Source organism: Euprymna scolopes, chromosome 2 (genome assembly GCF_053919585.1).
Source record: "Euprymna scolopes isolate OS-2025 chromosome 2, ASM5391958v1, whole genome shotgun sequence".
NCBI lineage: Eukaryota > Metazoa > Mollusca > Cephalopoda > Sepiida > Sepiolidae > Euprymna > Euprymna scolopes.
The window spans coordinates 167276297-167297525 of NC_136483.1; the positions used below are offsets into that span (position 1 = coordinate 167276297).

Here is a 21229-nt window from a genome sequence, read left to right on the forward strand (position 1 = left end):
ACATACACATATACATACATACATACAGATAATATAATGATGGCAGATCAATTATTACATGCTTGCAGCATTTCAAGCCTACACGCGTCACCACTTTTACATTGCTATAGGACTATTTTTTATAGACAAATGTCTGAGGGAGTATCTATACAAAGATGATGTTACAGAGTTTTAGCTTTGTGCGACAGCTAAATCTCTCTTTCGGTTCAAAATGTTGAGATCCAGCAACAAGCAAGATTAAGATAGCCAGCAACAAGCTAAACTGCAGACCAGCTTAATGCGGGTACTGGTCTCCCACTTTATGGTTTTTTTAAATCAGAGATTTGCTTCTCCTAGAGGGGTTGCCTTCACCACGGATTACGGCTCCCCCCCCACATACACATGGAAATAAACATGCATGCACACATAAATGCATACACACAGAATGAACGCAAGCATATATATATATGCATGTATACACACGAGCAAAAATACACACATAGAGGAACACATAGAGTCATGTACTTACATATGTATACACACACGTACACATATACATACATGTAAAATACACATGAAGGAGCGTTCCAAAAGTCATATATCCTCAATAATCAGGATGAAGATGATGAGTACAATCCAATGAGTTTGACATTTTAAAACAATCCAAAACAAACAATTTGTAGAAGAGACAGTCACTCGTTGAAGAGTTTGTGCAACTTTACAAAGAAATAGATGTAGAAATTAGACGAGAACAAAGTTTAACAGATCAGAACTAAAAACACTGGATTAAAAAAAAATAAAATAAAATGTTTGTACAAATTGCAACTAAATATACATAGAAATCAAACGAAAAATCCCAATGCAATTTTTTTTTTAATAAAATGTTTGTACACAAAAACTCACACAGACAATGATAACACGAAATTTGATATACAGTGTACTGAGATTTGGGGAAATCTTTGTTATCGGTTTTTGGTCAGAAATTTGGCTGTTAAGGGGTCAAAGTTCAACGATTTGATCTTTGAGAACTCTACCAATCTCCTCCGACAATTTTGCGTCTAAACACTTGCAACTTTATATATAGGTTCCTTGGACATGAATCTAACTTAATAACTTGATTTAAGCCCAAAACAATAAATTTTAACGGGTCATAATAGGGATAAAAGTAACAGAAAATTGACCGTTTTTTTTTTGCTCAACATACACCTCCAAACACCCGGGCAACGCCAGGCTGAAATGCTAGTATATATATGAAGTACATTTATCAATATTTTGACATTAATATCTCTTGTTTTATATATATATATATATATATATATATATATATATATATAAATCCGTAATCCTGTCTGTTTGTTTGTTCACAATTTGATTAATGTATACAAAACTTCCTGCTGAAAACGGTTATCTATATAAATTTTATTTACTATAAGATTTTCTATATAAATAAATAGCATCACGGTCAATATATATATACTATATTGAAGGCAATGTACATAATAGAACTAATCTAATTTGCATATTATATTAAAGAAAATCTTTTTAAATAATTCGCTCAATTAAAATTACTGATTATAGTAATGTAATTGATGTAATTGTTCTATTTAAGAGTATTATTTAAAGTTAATTTACTTAAATTATTTTAATTCAAGTTATTTTGTACTATTTGTTAAACTGGCACATTTTAAGTAATTTTCACTGATATTTCACTTCCGGTTATGAACGGATATAATTTTTAACCAAATCGAGAGATATGGTGATAAAATGATTTGTTTTAATTATTTATTTTCTATAAATGTAAAAGTTACAAATATTGATAAAAAAGATAAATAATTAGGCTAAGGATGATTTTATTTTTCGACGAAATATTTTAAATCGTTAGCCCTCTATTAAAGTCTCGGCTATAAATGTCGATTCATTGTAAGGTGTGAGCACGTTTACCAAAAGGTTACAATTTATTTCCTACGGACGATTTTAAAATCATTTTTCAACTATTCATTTGACTGTCTGAATTTTATTATCGTTTCCATAATACTTTGAAAAAGAAACAAGGTAAAGTAATGCTTTTTATATCATATATATATTCCTACGCGTTTTTCTTTTTCACTTTTTTTTCTTCGATTTTCTTTTGAGAAAGATCTTATGTTTTCCTGTCTGGGTAATTGATTTAGTTTATAATATATATATTTGTGTGTGGGAGTTTCGACGTAATTATGGGTTTTTTTTCGGGGGGAGAGGGGTGTCGCTTTATATCTCCGCGTCACTCAAAGAAAAATAATTGCAGAAGTAGAAATATGCGGGTGTTTTTATCTGTTTAGTACTTCTGCAGTTTACGAACCGTGCTATTTTTTAGATATGATTTACAAGTGTAATTCAATTTTTGCCGTATCTTTTGTTTATTAAATTTTTATGTGAAAGTCCTTCCTTTATTAAAAATGGGGTACTATTTATATACACAACCAAGCATAGTTTATCCGAAAAAATCCTAATTTACATTTTTGGGAGCAACACAAACTGAAAACGGACCTGTACAGTTTTTTTTTTTACGTAATGTAGAACTTTCGTTTACATTTTTACCAGTGGTACAAGAAATGTCGTTTACCCAGAAGTTTTGGTTTCATAAATATTAAAAGAATGCCAATTAGTATTGTGTAATACAAATATATCCGTAGCAAAGCTCGGGTAAATCGGCTAGTATATATATATATATATATATATATATATATATATATATATATATATATATATATATATAGGTGTGTGTGTATGTGTGTGTGTATCACCCAAGAGATCTTAATGTCAAAATACTGATAAGTTCACTTCATACTGTTTTTAATATCTATCTATCTATCTATCTATCTATCTATCTATCTATCTATCTATCTATCTATCTATCTATACATGTGTGTGTGTGTGTGTGTTTGTGTGTGTGTTGTGTGTATGCGTGTTTGTAATAAAAGCTCTATTCGTATATGGAGCGCTTTTAATAAACGTATTTTGTAGTCCATATTATTAATGTGCTTCATTAATTAAATTACACACACTCGTCACAGCATCTTTTTTCTCCTCAGTTGTTTCATAACGACAACCTATAAGGGTTTCCTTGAGCTTAAAAAATAACCAAAAGTAGGAAGGTCTTGACTATAGGGAGGGTGAGGAACTCTCTTAAAGGTTTAAACTTTGGAAAATGTCACAGAAACGTATTGAATGCTTCAGACTACTTTTGAACTATCTTACATATATCGAACATCATGAATGTCCATCTTTGTCAAATAGTCTGTGACAAGTGTCGTGGACTTGTGCATTCGCGCAAATCTTCAATATTATCAGTTCTTCGCAAATAATTGTTTGTACAGTTCCCACACTGATATTAAACTGTGCACTTTTTGTTTTTATAGGCACACAACGGTCTTTATCCATGAAATTCTTTATTTGGCCAATCAATACTGACTTTATTACTTCACACAAACACCTCTCATCATCTTCCACAGACTCCCTGCATTCCTTGAATCCCTTATGCCACTCAAAAACTGATGCTCGATTCATGCAATATGGTTCAAATGTAGTCTGAATCATTCCAAACGTTTCTGTGAAATTTTTTCCAAGTTTAAAAAAGAATTTTATTACATATCGTTTTTCTAAAGTGTCCTCACGTCCAGATGTCATTTTTGAAATTCACCAGCTGTGACAATCATGCTTTAGTAGGGTGTATTCCAATTTTATTTGTAACTGTTCATTCGAACCTGAAATCATAAAAATTGGTCTGTAATCTCCCAAGATGTATTGCAATAACATACTGTACTTTTCAGAGTTTACGACAATTTTTATGTCTGTGCCAAAAAAGTCTGGAAACTTATTTAAGGCACCTCGTATCTGTCTGAGATGTCGCAAATCTTATCAAGAACCAACCTGTCAGAAAGGCAACTAGCCCTGAAAACATTCCAATCGTAGTGCTTAAGAAACTGCAAGCACGCCTATCTTATAATCTTACAAATCCCTGCATCGTAAGTTGTTTGCATCTGTCATGTATTAAGATGTTAACTACCTTAGCAAAAAAAAAAAAGAAAACAAAAAATAAACAAACAAAAAACAAAAACAAGCAACAAAAAAAAACAAGAAACAGTCTATACAGTGATAGGTAATATGAGTTCCGTTCTGAAAGATTTAGTGCTGATGTTCTGACTGTAATATCACACAGCATCAGTGAAGCTATTAGTAGAAGTTTCATCTCTAAAGCAATGCCACTTGATATATTAAGGGCTTTTGAAAGGATTTGGCACAAATGTTTGCTTCACAAGCTAACTATGGAATATCTTGAAATGGCTTCCAACCACCAAATCCTATTAATCTGATAGATTCTTTAAAGAAGTCGTTATGAGTAATCATTCGTTGACATTTATGCAGAAACTATAGCACAACTTCGAAGAGCATTAATGATGGAGCCTGTTTCTGTTTTTCTGTCTTCCGGTTTTGATCACGTAGTACAATGGAGAAATAGATGGTTGGTCATATAAGTACATTTAAAATTCAAGTTCGCTCCTTTCACCATGAACACTTGAATCTTCAGTGTTTCCTAACTGCAATTAATAACTTTCTCTTTAAAGGAATCTCATATTTTAATAGGCTTTTAGGAATAACTTTCGCTGCAGATCCCAAATAAAATAATCACATCAAACCTGTTGCTAAGGTCGTTTAGAGAGATGTTTGGATCATTCTACTGCTCCAGAAGGCATCTCAGGCCTTACGCAATCTTCTACTTGTATAAGAGTTGGACACGTCATAAGATGGATTACTTTTGCCACTTCTTGCTAGGTGCCGTTAAGAGCACGCTTTCTACTTTGTCAGGATTCAAAACTTTGAAGTTTAATGGCGGATGTCACTTTCAGTTTTCTTATCACAGAAGAGATGTTGCTAGTCTTTCTCTACTCTATTGTTATTTCTATGGTAGGTTATCTACTGAACTTTATAGTTTCTCCTATAAAACATTTACAACAAATGTAAATAATTTTCCTTTCTCTCGTTCTGTATAAAAATAAATAAACAAACGGTGCTTTCATAACAAAATTACTATCTTATAGTCCACATTGTTGAAGGTAAAATTGTCATCAATTGAATAAATTCTCTTCTTCTTTTTCTTTTTCTTCTTCTTCTTTTTCTTCCTATTCTTCTTTTTCTTCTGCTTCCCTTATTTTCCTCTTTCCTTATTCTTCTACTCCTCCTCTCTTTCTTCTTCTTCTTTTCTTCCCTCCTTTCCTTCTCTCTCCTCCTCCTCCTCCTCCTCCTCCTCCTCCTCTTCATCATCATCATCATTTCTTTCCCCCTCTTCCATCATCATCATCATCATCATCATCATCATCATCATCATTTTTCTCCTTTTCCCTTATTCTTTTTTCATCTTCCTTCATCATCATCATCATCATCATCATCATCATCATCTTTTCTTCTTCTTCTTCTTCTTCTTCTTTTTCTTCTTCTGTTCCAATTCTTTAAGTTTCATTTGTGATGACATATTAAGATGCGTATCTTCGTCGCGCGGTCAGGGTGTGGGAACGAAAGAGGTTACACCGAAAACATGGCGACGCACACCGTTATCCATCTGCTTAAAATGGGGTTTCGTAAGCAAAGAAGCAAATTGACGAAAATTAATGTAATAACGTATTAATTAAGTAAATCAACTAATAGAAAGAACTGCGATGCATTCACAACAGCAGAGACCTAATTATTGTCGGCTAAATGACACTACAAACGAATGAGCACAACGGAACAATACCGCCTCTACCTACACCCTTCCAAAAGCAAATTAATAATAATTATCCTAAATAGATATGAAGGTGAAGGCGAATGTGAAGTAATTATAGCTGTGACAGCAAGAAAAAGATTAGCATTTTAAACAAAAACAAAAGTACAATAAAACCGGTTTTCTTGTCTAAGATGTCAGCCATTTTGAGATGGCCCCTGGCTAAATATTCAAGCGTGTTATTACACCTTGGAAAAGGACTTTCTTTAATGACTACGTGTGGAAATCCAACTAAGAATTCGTTCAGAACCTTCAAAATCGGCTGTCTGATTCCATTATCTATATAGAAATGCTCTTACAACTATCAACGTACGTATATATGTATATCACACTGAAAACTGATTATGCACACAAACACGCATCACGTTGAAAACATCGGTTCTCGTCCGATTACCGAAGTTAAGCAACGTAGAGCCTGGTCAGTACTTAGATGGGTAACCGCTTGGGAATGCCAAGTTTTGTAAGCATAAATAGGAGAGAACTTAAATGCCTACGGAGAGAACTTGAATGCCTGCTAGACACTATCTTTGAGTGTCTAAGGTCTCTCTGTACAGAGGTTTGTCAAAACGATCTTGCATGAGGATACCTTTTTCCTAGAAGTAAACCTTGACCAAATATTCCAAATCACATAGTATTCACTGCCCAGATAATATCTCCTTACTGTGGCTAGCTCATATTAGCTTTTACGAGGAATGATGCACCTTCTGCAAGTGATGTTACCTCAAGCAATAGCACGAAGATGGATACTCCACCAGACTAGATAAATTCTTGTCCTGGAATTCAGTAAGACCAAGAGACCAAAACGAAAGATATACAATAACCTATGAAAATGGTTAATTGGGGCCAGGAAAATTATGTTCTCAATTTCTTTACTAACTCAGTGTTTGAAAGATAAAGAACTTAAATGGAACATTCGAATATCTATGTATCTCATATAGAGTTCAAGTGTTAACGCCAGATAGCAGGCCTTTTGATTTCTGAGAATGTCGACTAAAATGATACGAGAGGCGTGCAATAAGTAATGCCCCTGAATCACTTCCAGTTGTCTGATCTAGCTGAAATTTTGCATGTGCAATGATTTATATCTCTACGGGTTATGTGGCAAATTACAGCTCTGAACTAGTTGTGGTTTCTGGTTTACAGGTGTTTGAACTGAGTCAGGTGTGAAATGGAGCCTGTTGAATGTTGAGCAGTGATCCGGTTTTTGTATTTGAAAGGACGCACACCACAGGAGACTTTTGATGAAATGAAAGAAACTGAAAATGCCCCATCATATGACCTTGTAAAACGCTGGCATCGTGAATTCAAACATGGCCGGTAGTATGTGGAAACAGCTCCCAGACCTGGTCGCCCCCTTCTGCCATTGATGAGGCATCTGTCCGTCAAGCTGAGGCTGCCATTTTGGAAGATCGGCGCATTACTATTCGCCAAATAGCCCAAGATGTCAAAATTAGTACAGGGTCTGTGAAAACTATCATTCATGACCATTTGCATATGCACAAGGTGTCTGCCAGATAGATTCCTAGGTTGCTCACACGATTCCAGAAGCGAGAACGCGTCGAGTGCTCGAGGAGGAATTTGGAGATGTGCCAAGAAGATGAGTCCAAGTTTTTCAAAAGACTGATTACACAGGATGAAACCTGAGTCCATCACTATGATCCAGAGACCAAAGCCCAGTCAATGCAGTAGAAGCACTTGGACTCACCACCTCCAAAGAAGGCAAGGATGCCGCCCTCCGCTGGCAAGGTCATGCTCACAGTCTTCTGGGACCAAGATGGAGTAGTGATGACAGATTTCCTGGCAAAGGGTACCACAATTACAGGAGCCTATTATGCTTCACTTTTGAGGAAATTAAGGAATACTATCAAAATCAAGAAGCGGGGCAAGATCAGCAAAGGTACTCTCCTCCTGCAGGACAACGCTCCGATCCACAACTCGCATGTCATCAGATCAGAAGCACGGGCGTGTGGTTATAAAATCCTTCCCCATCCTCCCTACTCTCCTGATCTTCCACCCTCTGACTTTCACCTCTTCCCAGCCATGAAGTTTTTTTTTGAAAGAAAGCGTTTCACAGACGACGCAGACGTGTTTTCTGAAGTCACGTCGTGGTTGGAAGACTAACTACAAAAACGGGCTCCAGAGCTGCATCAAACGATGGGAGAAATGCATAACTCTGGGTGGTTCCTATGTAAAGAAAGACTAATAACTTTGCCAAGTTTCGTTGCTGTACTGCTATGGGAAGTAGATCAGGGGCATTACTTATTGCACGCTCCTCGTATATACTAGCAAGGAGATTCATCGTTGCCCGGGATTGAATAAGGATGAATGAATGTTTCACACCATACATTTATTGTTATCAAATTCGCTGAAATTGTTCAGATTACAACTGAACCAGTGCTCTAATGGGGGACCTACTGCGTTGTACCAGGACGAAGCTTCACACAATAATACATGTAGTCTACATTGCATTGTAAAGAACCAACATTTGATTTCATAAAATTATGTTTTATATAAGGGCTTGAATTAAAGTTTAAAAGTCAGAAGCAAAGTATCATGGTTCAATTGTGTCCTAAACAAAAACGTTCATTTTGAACTCGCCTTTGTCTTATCAAAGAACTTACTGGTGACTTTGTATACCGGAGACTTCTGCTCGTGCGTTAATAAAACTTATCAAATGCACTTGTGATGCCATGCTGTATAAATGTTTGCGTTTGTTCAAAATCAGTCTGTCCTTTCTTAAATCGGATGTTTTCGATTATCGATTATTGATTTTCGATACTTGCCGGTGGCATTCCGATACAAAACCTATGTAAGAACACTCCCGCACACATAAAGCACATTTATTTGAATTTTTAAAAATCGGCATAGCCGTTTCGAAATTCATAGCGGACGAATTCATGCATACAAACGTTTCAAACGTTTGAAGCCCCTTATTTTTCCAACTCCAAAAATTGAAAGTTAAAGACCGGAGTGGTACCATTAAAACGAGTGACCTTTTGTGCGTCACAATTTTATTTTCATACATAGTCATCACTACAGCTATGATAACAGCATATTCTCATTGTTTTTACTCTTTTGGAACGCCCCTTTACACACACACACACACACACACACACACACACACACACACACACACACACACACACATATATATATATATATATATATATATATATATATATATAATACTTAACAGACACAACACACACACACACATATATATAGGTATATATATATATATATATATATATTTATATTTATATATATGTATGACTACTTCATTTAATCACATAAATTAATATACGAAGATATAATTTTATACGTAAATTTTCAGTGTTTACTCCAACAGTGATCAATTCATAGGTTCATAGGTAGAGCTTGGTAGTAAGTTATGAAAATATATATGACAATAAAGCTATACAGAATATTCCGCGTTTCATTCTCGTGAGAATTCATCAGGCATAAGCTTATTCTTGAAGAATTCTCAGGAGAATGAAACACTTAACTGCCATATATATTTTCCCAACTTACTATATATATATATATATATATATATATATATATATATATATATATATATATATATATATATAAATATATATATATATATAAATATATATATATATATATATATATATATATATATATATATATATATATATATATATATATATATTATTTGGCGTTGCCGGGAAGCAGTGGAGCAAATTTTGTTTGAAACTTCATTTGCTAACAAATTTTCACACTAAGGGAGACACTCTCTATTATATTCTTGGCTTTGAACTAAGTTATTGTTTTACACATTTTTACTTTTAGGTAATTATTTTAAAATGAGTTATGTTATCGGTGATCTGGTACGGATTAAATCAAAACCTATTGTCTCATACGTATAAGGAATAGTTACTGCAAAGAAATAGGACTTTGCACAGATCAGACAATCCATAAACAGGACCGCATCATGCATTTTAAAGGCCTTAAGTCTGGTGTCCTGTATGTGGCATTTAAAATATAAACACAATAAACCACTCAAGATATTATCCATCAAAATAAATCAAAACTACGAGTAAGAAAGAAAACGAGCTATATTTACATTTTAAAATTTTATCATTATTGTTCTAACTGCAAAGTATTTACCCAAATCTTCAGAACTAATCTTATATGATACATTGGTTTGTATATTACATAATAAACGACACAAGATGCTATTAATAATATCACTAATAAACCCCATCGATATAAAACACAACTTATAATAAAAGAAAAAAAAATCTTTGTTTTTACACACGTTCGCTTACGTTCAAAACGTTTCCTCCTGCTTTTTCTAGTTGCAAAGGTTTGGATAAGATCCTCAAAACTAAGCTTACGTAACATATATGCCTTTATACTTTATAGATCAAAGTGATGTGCCCTCAAGTAACAGCATGAAACTGTATCCTCCACCAGACCAGATAGATTCTTGTCGTGGAATAAAGTAAAACCAAGACCACAAGTAAGGTATAATATATATATATGGTTAATTGGAGAGAGGAAAATAATGTTTTCAATTTCTTTATTAACTCCGTATTGGAGACGTAAAGGAGAACTTTAATGGAACAACCGAATATCTATGTGTCTCATATAGATATCAAGTATTAGTCTCGAGAAGGGGAACCCTTGATTTCTGAGAATTTTGACTGAAGTTTGCCTTGTTCCATAATTGCTGTATTGATTTTTTAAATTGACCTGTAGCTGATCAATTTGTGATCATTAACTTTCGGCTAGGGATTTTGATCTTCGATCCTTAAAATCAACAGAGCTTAAAGCATTCTTGTAATGGACTGATCCCTGCTGATTAGGGAGTAATGCTAGTTTTGTGCATTTCTTGGAGGTTCACCCTCCCAGTTGCCTTCTCTCTTTGGTTTAATTTATTGCTAATCGATCGAAGCGACCATATCGGGTAATGCCGACGGGACTGCCCAGGCAATTTTGCTGATGAGAATTTCCATCCTGGTGTCTAAGGTCTTGCAGTGGGAGAAAACTAAAAGTCTCAATGTTAAAAATATACGTAAGCCAATGTAAACTACAAGAGTTTTATAAAGTTCACCATGACTAAAGATTTTTTTTTTTACCTTTTGTTTATTTTGAATACGTTTATAAAGCATATATGAATTAAACTGCTGAAGCTCAGTTGATGAATTACTGTTCAATTTTTCTGGTAATACTGAGAAAACCTTTTGTAATTGAAAGCCATCTTAATTTCAGAAGAGTTTCTAATGGGCAGGTAATCTATATGTATAAGTATTGAAGATGAGTTTCCGGTGCGTAACTGATCTGTATAATTTGTATTATTATTCATCAAACTACTGTTCTCATCTTGAGTGTGATTTTCACAACGTTTCGGTCGATATAACCTCCGACCTTCTTCAGGTGTATCTTCTCGAACTCGGGAATGTTTCTGTCAAACTCGGGAATTTGGACGGACTTTCCAGCGGAACCCTTTATTTACTTCACGGGGGTAGCGTGTTCTTGTTCTGTCGGCCATGACGCAAGGACCCATAGCGCAGTGGTTAGAGTACTGGGAAAAATCAATTGTAAAAGTGATATTCTCCTGGAGGTTGAAGGTTCAATCCTCAGTGTGGGCGACCGAAATATGCATTTGCGAATTACGTAGGACCTCTATCCAGTCATGGCTGACGGAACAAGTTTTATAGCATCTCTCTTCTCTTTTTGGCCTATCTTCCTCTTTATTTATTCTAAAATTTTAAAGAAATATTCCAAAATTCATGCTATTTCTGTAGCATGTACCTTCTGTCTGGTATCGGACGCTTTCATTTCTAATACAACTTTTAAGGATTTGTAACTGAAAAAAGCTATACAGTAATTGTACTGTAGAAAAGAAATAAACCACCTCTTGCTAGAAGTTAATAGAACGTCTGCCTACCAGATCTAGTTAATAGGGTACACAGGGCATCTATTATATAAATATCATATGCCTGTTTGAATGTATGTATGTATGTATGTATGCATGCCTAAAAGTTTCGACAGAGGCGACGGAGTTTCACGAGAGTGGTATCGTCTTGAAGCACGATCCTTCGGACGACAAATATCGAAAAATTGGCTAAAAACATTAATATCTTCGCCCTCAGCTAGGCAGTTTTTTTGTTTTTTTTACAAGGAGGGTCGGATTTTTTTCTTCGCCATTTTTGCAAGTCATTGTATCAGTGGGAATGACTTTACTAATTTCAACGTTCCGAACTTCCGGTCGCGTCATGGAGTAGGGATAAGACGTAAGGTTTTCTTTCACTTTCTGTTCTGCCTTCGCGTCACGGTTTCGAGCCTGCCTATCTACTACCACTCTTTTTTGTTTGTTCAACACACACCTCCAAACACCCGAGCAACGCCGGGCATTCAGGCTACTATATACTAGCTTATTTGTAGATTTTTTGCTGCATCCCTTTATAAGTGCCGAACATGTTAGTAGCATTGTCACAAGACTGGTCTCTATATTTTTAACAGCGTAACTTACAAATTCCAGTCAAATAGTGCAACACTTGATTTGCCATAGCGTTTTCAGTATAACTTTTCGATTCCAGAAACAGCGTTCAATAGGCTGTCCATCTTTTCAGTGCTTAAGTAAAACACTTGATCAATATGTACTAGATCTGGTGCTGAATCAACTGATAAGCAGAAATAACTAGATCATACTTCGTCAATAATGAATGTATGGACCTTTTGTGCAATTATTTGAATGAGCTCCCCACAAGTGGTTTGGACAAGAAGTATTTCCTTTTCCAGCATTTTAGTATTTCGAAATGTCTTGCTAAAAATGGATCAAACTGGCTAATGGGTTCAAGTAGCTCTAAAAAAGTTCCATTTCAAAGTGATCTAAACCTTTCATCTGTTCCTCAAAAAGCTAAGCTACGTTCAACTAATGTACAAATAATGGCAATAACACGCCTTAAGGCATTTCCCAGTAATCGCACTTTCTTTTAATTTGCTTTTCCAGTTGACGTATCGTCTCTGCGAGTTAAGTATGCTAGCATAGAATCTCGGCGAATTATTGGGTTTTTTTTATGATTATCAATTACAATTGTATTCCGCCAATCACTGAACCTTTCCCTCGTAACAAAATCAGATAATTAAAAAAAAAGAAGCGGTTTACAAACAAGACAATAAATTAATCCTGTTAATTGTGTATACATTAATCACTCTCTCTCTCTCTCTCTTATATTCTAACCATTTGCTTTTGTCTCAATAAAACGTTGCTGAAAACAATTGTGTTTTAACTTATTAACAAATAAAAATAGTGTACAATACATTACTGTTACCAAAGGCAATATAAGCTACTCTTAAATAAGAAAATTAAGTACATGCACAGAAATCTAAACGTATGAAAAGCAACAAAACAATCTTACCCATAACAAAAATAAAACATCAAAAGCTCGAACAAAATCACCGACTAGTTTTACTTTTAAATACGAAATAAGGTACTGAATAATATTTTTAGTAGTGCACTTGGTGTCTCATTTGTTTTAAACTAGCCTGAGTGCCCGGCATTGCCTGGGCGTTTGAGGTGTGTGTGGAGAAAAAAGTTGTAGTATGCAGGCAGGCAGGTAGGCTCGAACCCGTATCGCGAAGGAGGAAAGAACGTGAAAAAACGTGACGTCTTTGCTGTTGCGTCCATCACCAAACCGAAAGTGGCGAAGGTTTGAATTTAGGCTAGTCAATCGAAAAGAGGTCATGGATTTCCAAAACATTGGCGAAAAAAGCGACCCCTCCTTGTAGATAAGTGCTCAGTTGGGTGTGAAAGAATAAATGTTTTAGCTAATTTTTCGAGATTTGTCGTCCGAAGAGTCGAGTTTCAAAACGATACAGATATCGTGAAAGTCCATCGCCTCTGTCGGAAGTGTTAGGCATACATACATACATTTAAACAGACAGGTGATATTTATATTCTAAATGATAACTTTTTGGAAACTTCTGGAGTTTTTTCCGCGAATCACTTAAATAAATAATGTCGCATCTAGGGGTGGGGGTATAAAAACGTAGTTTTAGTAGCCTTTTGCAAGTTTCTTACTTTTACTTAGTGCTTTCAGTAGCGCTCTGGAGGTCTCCTGAGTTTCATTCTTTTTCAGAGCTTACTTAAAAACTAATTTCTCTACAACAGGGTGAGTAGAAACCTGGTTTTAGTAATGCTCTGGAGGCTTTCCTAATTTATTGAGTGTTTTCAGTAGCGCTCTGGAGGTCTTCTGAGTTTTCTTTTTTTTTCTTTTAATGATCACTTTTAAAAAAATATTTTCTCTTTTACATGGCGGATTAGAAACTTGTTTCAATAGTACTCTAAGGGTCTCCTTGATTTTATTTAATGCTTTTAGTAGAATTCTGGGCGGGGTCCTTCTGACTGTTACTCTTTTCTCGTTGCTCACTTAAAAAAATAATTTCTCTTCTGAACGGGGGTTAAAAATGTAGTTTTAGTAGTGCACTAGAGGCCTCCGGATTTTATTTTTTTTCCACTGTTCACTTATGAAGTTGATTTTGTATTATTCATTTTATTTTGATAAAAAACGGTAGATAAACTTGGTTTTAAACGAAATGTCTTCCAGGAAAAAGAGAGACAAAGAAATACACTTTAAGTGAAATATGTAAATCACTTTTTTCATATTTCATTGTTATTTATAATGCCGGTCGATGATCTGAAACGAACTCTCGAGACAAAAATTATGATTATAGTAGACACTCAGTAAATAGTGTATGCCGCATAAAATAGGGCTCAAATCCCTAGATATAAGAGGTGCGTCTAATAATGCATTATGTCATTTGGGACGTGGTAGATACTGATTCTAATTTTATTCAATATTCTAAATACAACTAGCAAGTATTATAATATAATTTTACGCTCATTAAATTATTGGTTGAATAAAATAGTGGTCAATACCCTATATAGAATATATATGAGAGCTGAAAGAGTAAATAAACAGACACTCAAAGTAGAAATGGAATTAAAGGAGAAAAGAAGTGACGGAAAAGTTAATGTAATTGTATATGCTTTATATATATATTCATTAAAAACATTTAAAAATTAAGTAAAATATAATTTTAACAAGGCCGATAGCCATTAGTCGCGTGCTCTCGTGTAATGAATGATGCGTGAATGTAGGATTGACATGGAATTCTTAAGGATAAACTAAAATTACCGAAAAATGGGCTGACATGACTTAAATAAATAAAATGTAAATGACTTAGAATGACTTTAATGAACTTAAGGATGAATTAAATGACCTTAAGCATGACTTGAATGCTTAAAAAATAACTGGAATCCTTCAAAAACAACTTGAATGACCTGGAGAATGACTTGAATGCCTTTGAGACTGACTGGTTGTAAAGTGGGTGATCATTTTACATTAAATAATTACAGAAACGTGATCCCCCACTTTATATACCAAAGTTACAAACATAAGTACATCATGTAGTGAGAACAGATACTACACTTTGATTTTGGCCAAAAGGCCAAGAAAAGCTGTATTTATTTGTTCCCCCACCGAGCAAATTAGGCACAAGGCCGGTTTTAAATGTGAGGAGTGAAGGGGAAATGGTGACCAGTTCCCCGGGGAGTAGGGGAGCTGGACAGTGACAATTGGTATGAAGGGTTGCCCCTACATTGACCAAGGTCTTATATGTGGGGTCGCCCCCACATATGATCTTTGCTTGCAGTATCTGCCGGAACAGATGGTATTTATTTGCTCCCCCACCGAGCAAATTAGGCACAAGGCCAATTTTTAATGTGAGGAGTAAAGGGAGGGGGAAGGGAAAAGGGGACCAGCTCCCGAGAGGTGGGAAATGGGAGCTGGTTAAAGGTCAGGCATGTGGGGTTGCCCCCACATCTGGTCTTTGCTAGTCATAGCTTGCAGTATCTGCCGGAACAGATGGTATTTATTTGCTCCCCCACCGAGCAAATTAGGCACAAGGCCGATTTTTAATGTGAGGAGTGAAGGGAGGGGGAAGGGAAAAAGAGGACCAGCTCCCAAGAGGTGGGAAATGGGAGCTGGTTAAAGGTCAGACATGTGGGGTTGCCCCCACATCTGGTCTTTGCTAGTCATAGCTAGTCATAGCTAGTCATAGCTTGCAGCATCTGCCGAAACAGATGGTGTTTATTTGCTCCCCCACCGAGCAAATTAGGCACAAGGCCGATTTTTAATGTGAGGAGTAAAGGGAGGGGGAAGGGAAAAGGGGACCAGCTCCCGAGAGGTGGGAAATGGGAGCTGGTTAAAGGTCAGGCATGTGGGGTTGCCCCCACATCTGGTCTTTGCTAGTCATAGCTTGCAGTATCTGCCGGAACAGATGGTATTTATTTGCTCCCCCACCGAGCAAATTAGGCACAAGGCCGATTTTTAATGTGAGGAGTGAAGGGAGGGGGAAGGGAAAAAGAGGACCAGCTCCCAAGAGGTGGGAAATGGGAGCTGGTTAAAGGTCAGACATGTGGGGTTGCCCCCACATCTGGTCTTTGCTAGTCATAGCTAGTCATAGCTAGTCATAGCTTGCAGCATCTGCCGAAACAGATGGTGTTTATTTGCTCCCCCACCGAGCAAATTAGGCACAAGGCCGATTTTTAATGTGAGGAGTGAAGGGAGGGGGAAGGGAAAAAGGAGACCAGCTCCCGAGAGGTGGGAAATGGGAGCTGGTTAATGGTCAAGCATGTGGGGTTGCCCCCACATCTGGTCTTTGCTAGTCATAGCTAGTCATAGCTTGCAGTATCTGCCGAAACAGATACTACACTTTGATCTTGCCAAAAGTACAGGAAAAACCTTAAAAAGCTAAGAACAACATCTATTAACAACAGACCTTTGATCTTAACCAAAAAGGCCAAGCAAAAATGTGTTGCGGACAGACCGACAGACCGACCGACGGAGTGACTTATAGAGTCGCTTGCACGCGACTAAAATGAGATAGAAGTTACAAAAGCATTTTATGCAAAGGAAATGGTTAAACAAAATATTTTTATACACATAAAAACTTAAAGTACAAGATTTAATTTGAAATTTATTAAATTTTAAAGTCCACTTTAATAATATTTACAAAGTAAAATATAAAAATTTAATTTTGGTTTATTTTATGTCGCGTATATTTTGCTGCACTTCTGAAATATTTTCAATTGAAAATTATACATCTATATCATTAATTGCTGAATCACAGATAGATTTAGTTTCTTTTGATATCATTCAAACACTACCGTGTTTAAATATATAATTAACTGCCAGTTTTAGTAATTTAGAACTGCGTTAAAGCGTCACCGCTCACTCATTTTACGACGAAATTTCAAACAATTAATACAGATTATAGATCATCTTCTCAGCTATATTGTAAAAAAAAAAAAAAAAAAAAAAAAAAAAATTCAATTTTCGTCCAGTAAAACAAAAGTTATGATGAATGTTCTGGTGTTCAAAATTGTACAAAGACGTAAAGATGTGAGCGACTTTTATGACTGGTTTCCATAGCAACCACGTCGCTTCAGCGATTACTGCTACTACCAATTCACTGCTGCCGCGGAAAGAAAAGTAACAAGTGAAATAGAGAGAATGACAACATGAAAGGGAGATAATTGGGGGTATTTTATTTAAAGCAGATAAGTGCCGTACATTGTTATTACATATGTGTTTATGGGTGCAAAAAATAAGACGGACATTAAACAAAGAACAAGTAAATTTATTAGAAGCCTGGAAAAATCATGGATTGCAATAAAAAAATTGAGAGCATGAAGAGTAATATGGTTAAGCTTAAACATGGAAAAGTAAATGACTAATTTTTTAAACTTGAAAATAAAAGGACAAGATATTCTAGTAAAAAATATAATAAATTTATAACTTCAAATATTGCAGCATTAATTTTTTTATATTCAATTTATACAATTATATAATCAATTCTTAACGCTGCAATATTTTAAGTTACAAATTTATTATATTTTTTTACAGTAATACCTTGTCCTTTTCTTTTCCAGTTTTAATAACTAGTCCTTTACTTTTCCATATTACTTTTCGATGCTCGAATTTTCGTATTTTGATATATATATATATATATATATATATATATATATATATATATATATATATATATATATGTGTGTGTGTGTGTGTGTGTGTGTGTGATGAAAATTGTATAAATAAAGTAATGGTAATTAGAAAGTAAATACCCTAATTACTTTTATATTCATCAACGTATCGTCTTTTTTTTTATTCTGAGGAAGTCTTGAATTGAAAAAGAAACGTTGAATAATATATAATAAATTTTATTGGTTTATCCTTTTTCATTTTTCCATATATATATATATATATATATATTTATATATATATATATATATATATATATATATATATATATATATAGCAATAAGGCTACAAAGAATATTCTGCGTTTCATTCTCCTGAGAATTCGTCAGGCAAAGTAAGCGCGAATAACGCGGAATATTCGGTGTAGTTTTCATAATTTACTACCTAGCTCTACCTATGTATTTTGCACTGTCGAAGTAAATACTGAAAATTGACGCATAAAATTATATCTTCGTATATTAATTTATGTGATTAAATGAACTAATATATATATATATATATATATATATATATATATATAACACTATATATATACATATCTATGTATATATATATATATATATATATATATATATATATATATATATAGTTTTATGGCTGTTGGTTGTATGGATGTTAATGTAATTAAACTAGGGAGTTTATAAGATAGTGTAAGATAACAAGTGGAGCTGTATTTTAGTACAAATCTATATAATTGCAAACATTTTTAGCTCTATGCGTACAAAGACAGATCCAGCATATCTCAGACAGTATATTTACTGTAGCCGAAGGTAGTAGGACATGGAGTAAAATCCCAGCTGAATCATGTATCAATATTTGTAACCAACAAGTGTATATAAATAAAAAATATTTATGCTATAAATATTTATATATGACTAGCGAGGGGGGGGGCTATCGTAAAATACGCTTAAATATATTTTTATTTGTCCAGATTGCGTATATATTATTATATTGTCGTAATTTCCAAAGTAAAAAAAAGTATTTAGGTGCCATCAGCTAGAATCGAAGCCGAAACTGTAGCATTCAAAGCTGGTGACGTTACCACTATACAAACGTGATACGTATATTAAAAATAAACTATGAATGTACAAAATGTTTAACGATTTTTTCGATTCTGACCCATTATTGGCCCCTTAAAAACAATTTTAACCAGCTAAAGACCCATAAAAGAACGGTTTGTAAAAGATCCAATCATTTGGGGACCGTAGCGCAGCTTTGCGTCTTTTAGTTTCGGAAGTGATGGAGTTTGAAAATATGGAGACAGACGGACAGACATATTGCCGTTTATATATTAGATTTGTTTTTGATCTATAAGTGTTTATTGATAGAGTAAGCAACGCTGGCTTCAAATACGAATTGGACCAATATTTCGTCGTCTTAATGCGTTGTTTATATATTGCTGCAATGATTAATGAAGTATTGTCTTTTTCTGACAACAGAAGAAGCGAACAGCAAATCATTGGAAATTTGTGTCAACAAAAAAGAATTTGGAGATCGCGAAAGAAAGGAAAGTTTGGAAAGCGGGAAACGACAGAGAGAAGAAAAGAAAGAGGAACAAAAAAAAAAAAAAACGCGGGAAAGGCAACAGACTTAACGCAGGACAAATAATAAATGTAAGTTGAACAGGGTATAATAAAAATTGGTAAAGTAATTTACGGGCTGGCATGAATGAACCAAACAGAAAAGAACTCTGTATAAACAGAAGGAGTGGGTCGCATATGGGGGATGAGTCGAAACAATTGGTTTAGGTGAAATATTAGACGTTGCTTTTAGAAATACTGGACATTTTATACATATATATACAAAAGGACGTCAACACACACGCACACACACATACATATATATATTGATGTCCTTTGATATATATATATATATATATATATATATATATATATATATATATATTTGTACATATATACATATATAGAGATATAAATGTAGATATAGATATATAAAGAGATATAAATGTATATATATATATACATATCTATATCTACATTTATATCTCTTTATATCACTCTATATATTTATATATGTACAAATACATGGACATATGTATTATATGTATATACATGTGCATATATACATATAGATACATATATAAAAGAGAATATTGATGATCATTGTGACGGATTGTCTGTAATAAAAAAAACAAAAAACTACGGGTTGATAACATAGAAAATGGTATTCAGTCGAAGGCAGTTGAATGGCGTTTTGGTTGAGGAATCAAATACGAATCGGGCTTCAGCGGAGAGGGAATATGTGTTGATCGACAAGAGAAATGAAGACATTGGATTCAGTCGACACATCAAGGGGACAACCTTATTTAATGGCGGAGAACACACACATACAAAAAAATCGAGAACGAGAAATATAAAAAACAAAGCGAAACAGAACGAATTTAGAGAACTTAGACATTTGTCATTATTTATTTATGTCATGAAAGAGTCGTAAACAAGAAGGGACACTTTTCGGAAAATTAGACTTCTCAATTGGGTAAGTAGAACAGATATATATATATATATATATATATATATATATATATATATATATATATATATATATATATATATACATTTATTTATTAGTGATAGCATGATTCCAATATTCTGTTCTAAATTATGTTCTAAATTCAAGATTTCGATACAATTACCGATTCCGATTCTTTTAAAAATCAAAATACAGAGTTGTTCCCTGTGTGTAGTTAGCGCAAAAACCATTATATATATATATATATATATATATATATATATATATATATATATATATATATATATATATATATATATATATATATATATATGCACACTTGTCGCGGATAATTAATAGACGTTAGAATTACCGATAATTTAAAATATCGATATTTATCATTATCCCAACTCTGATATATATATATATATATATATATATATATATATATATATATATATATATATATATATATATATATATATATATATATACAGTCATCTACATACAGTACTGGAAAGTCTGACGAAGTTACTGGATCTTTAATACGATTCGGTTACCGAAACATGTGTAACTAAACAGATAAAACTGTAATAAAAAATAAAATGTATATATATATATATATATATATATATATATATATATATATATATATATATGTATGTGTGTGTGTGTGTGTGTGTGTGTGTGTGTGTGTGCGTGTGTGTATAATCCAAGACTCAGGTTTCTGATAAAAACGACGATGTAATTTACTTGCACGAGAATGTTATGACTAAGTGTTTACGACTCTCGGAAATCTGAAGTGGCCTTTATCAATCTTGTCGTGACTCGAACCACAGCTGGTCAAAGTGATTCCATTGTACTTTAAATCGTGATAAAACTAAGTATTGTGTTCCGTTCATAT

The 21229-nt window shown here is 34.1% G+C and overlaps 2 pseudogenes; one reads left to right on the top strand and one right to left on the bottom strand.

Annotated features, from left to right (window-relative positions):
• Positions 1-6122: 6122 nt before the first annotated feature.
• On the top strand, positions 6123-6243 carry LOC145242243 (5S ribosomal RNA; annotated as a pseudogene).
• An 8822-nt stretch (positions 6244-15065) lies between these two features.
• Positions 15066-15276, bottom strand: LOC145243436 (U2 spliceosomal RNA; annotated as a pseudogene).
• Between the last annotated feature and the right edge of the window lie 5953 nt (positions 15277-21229).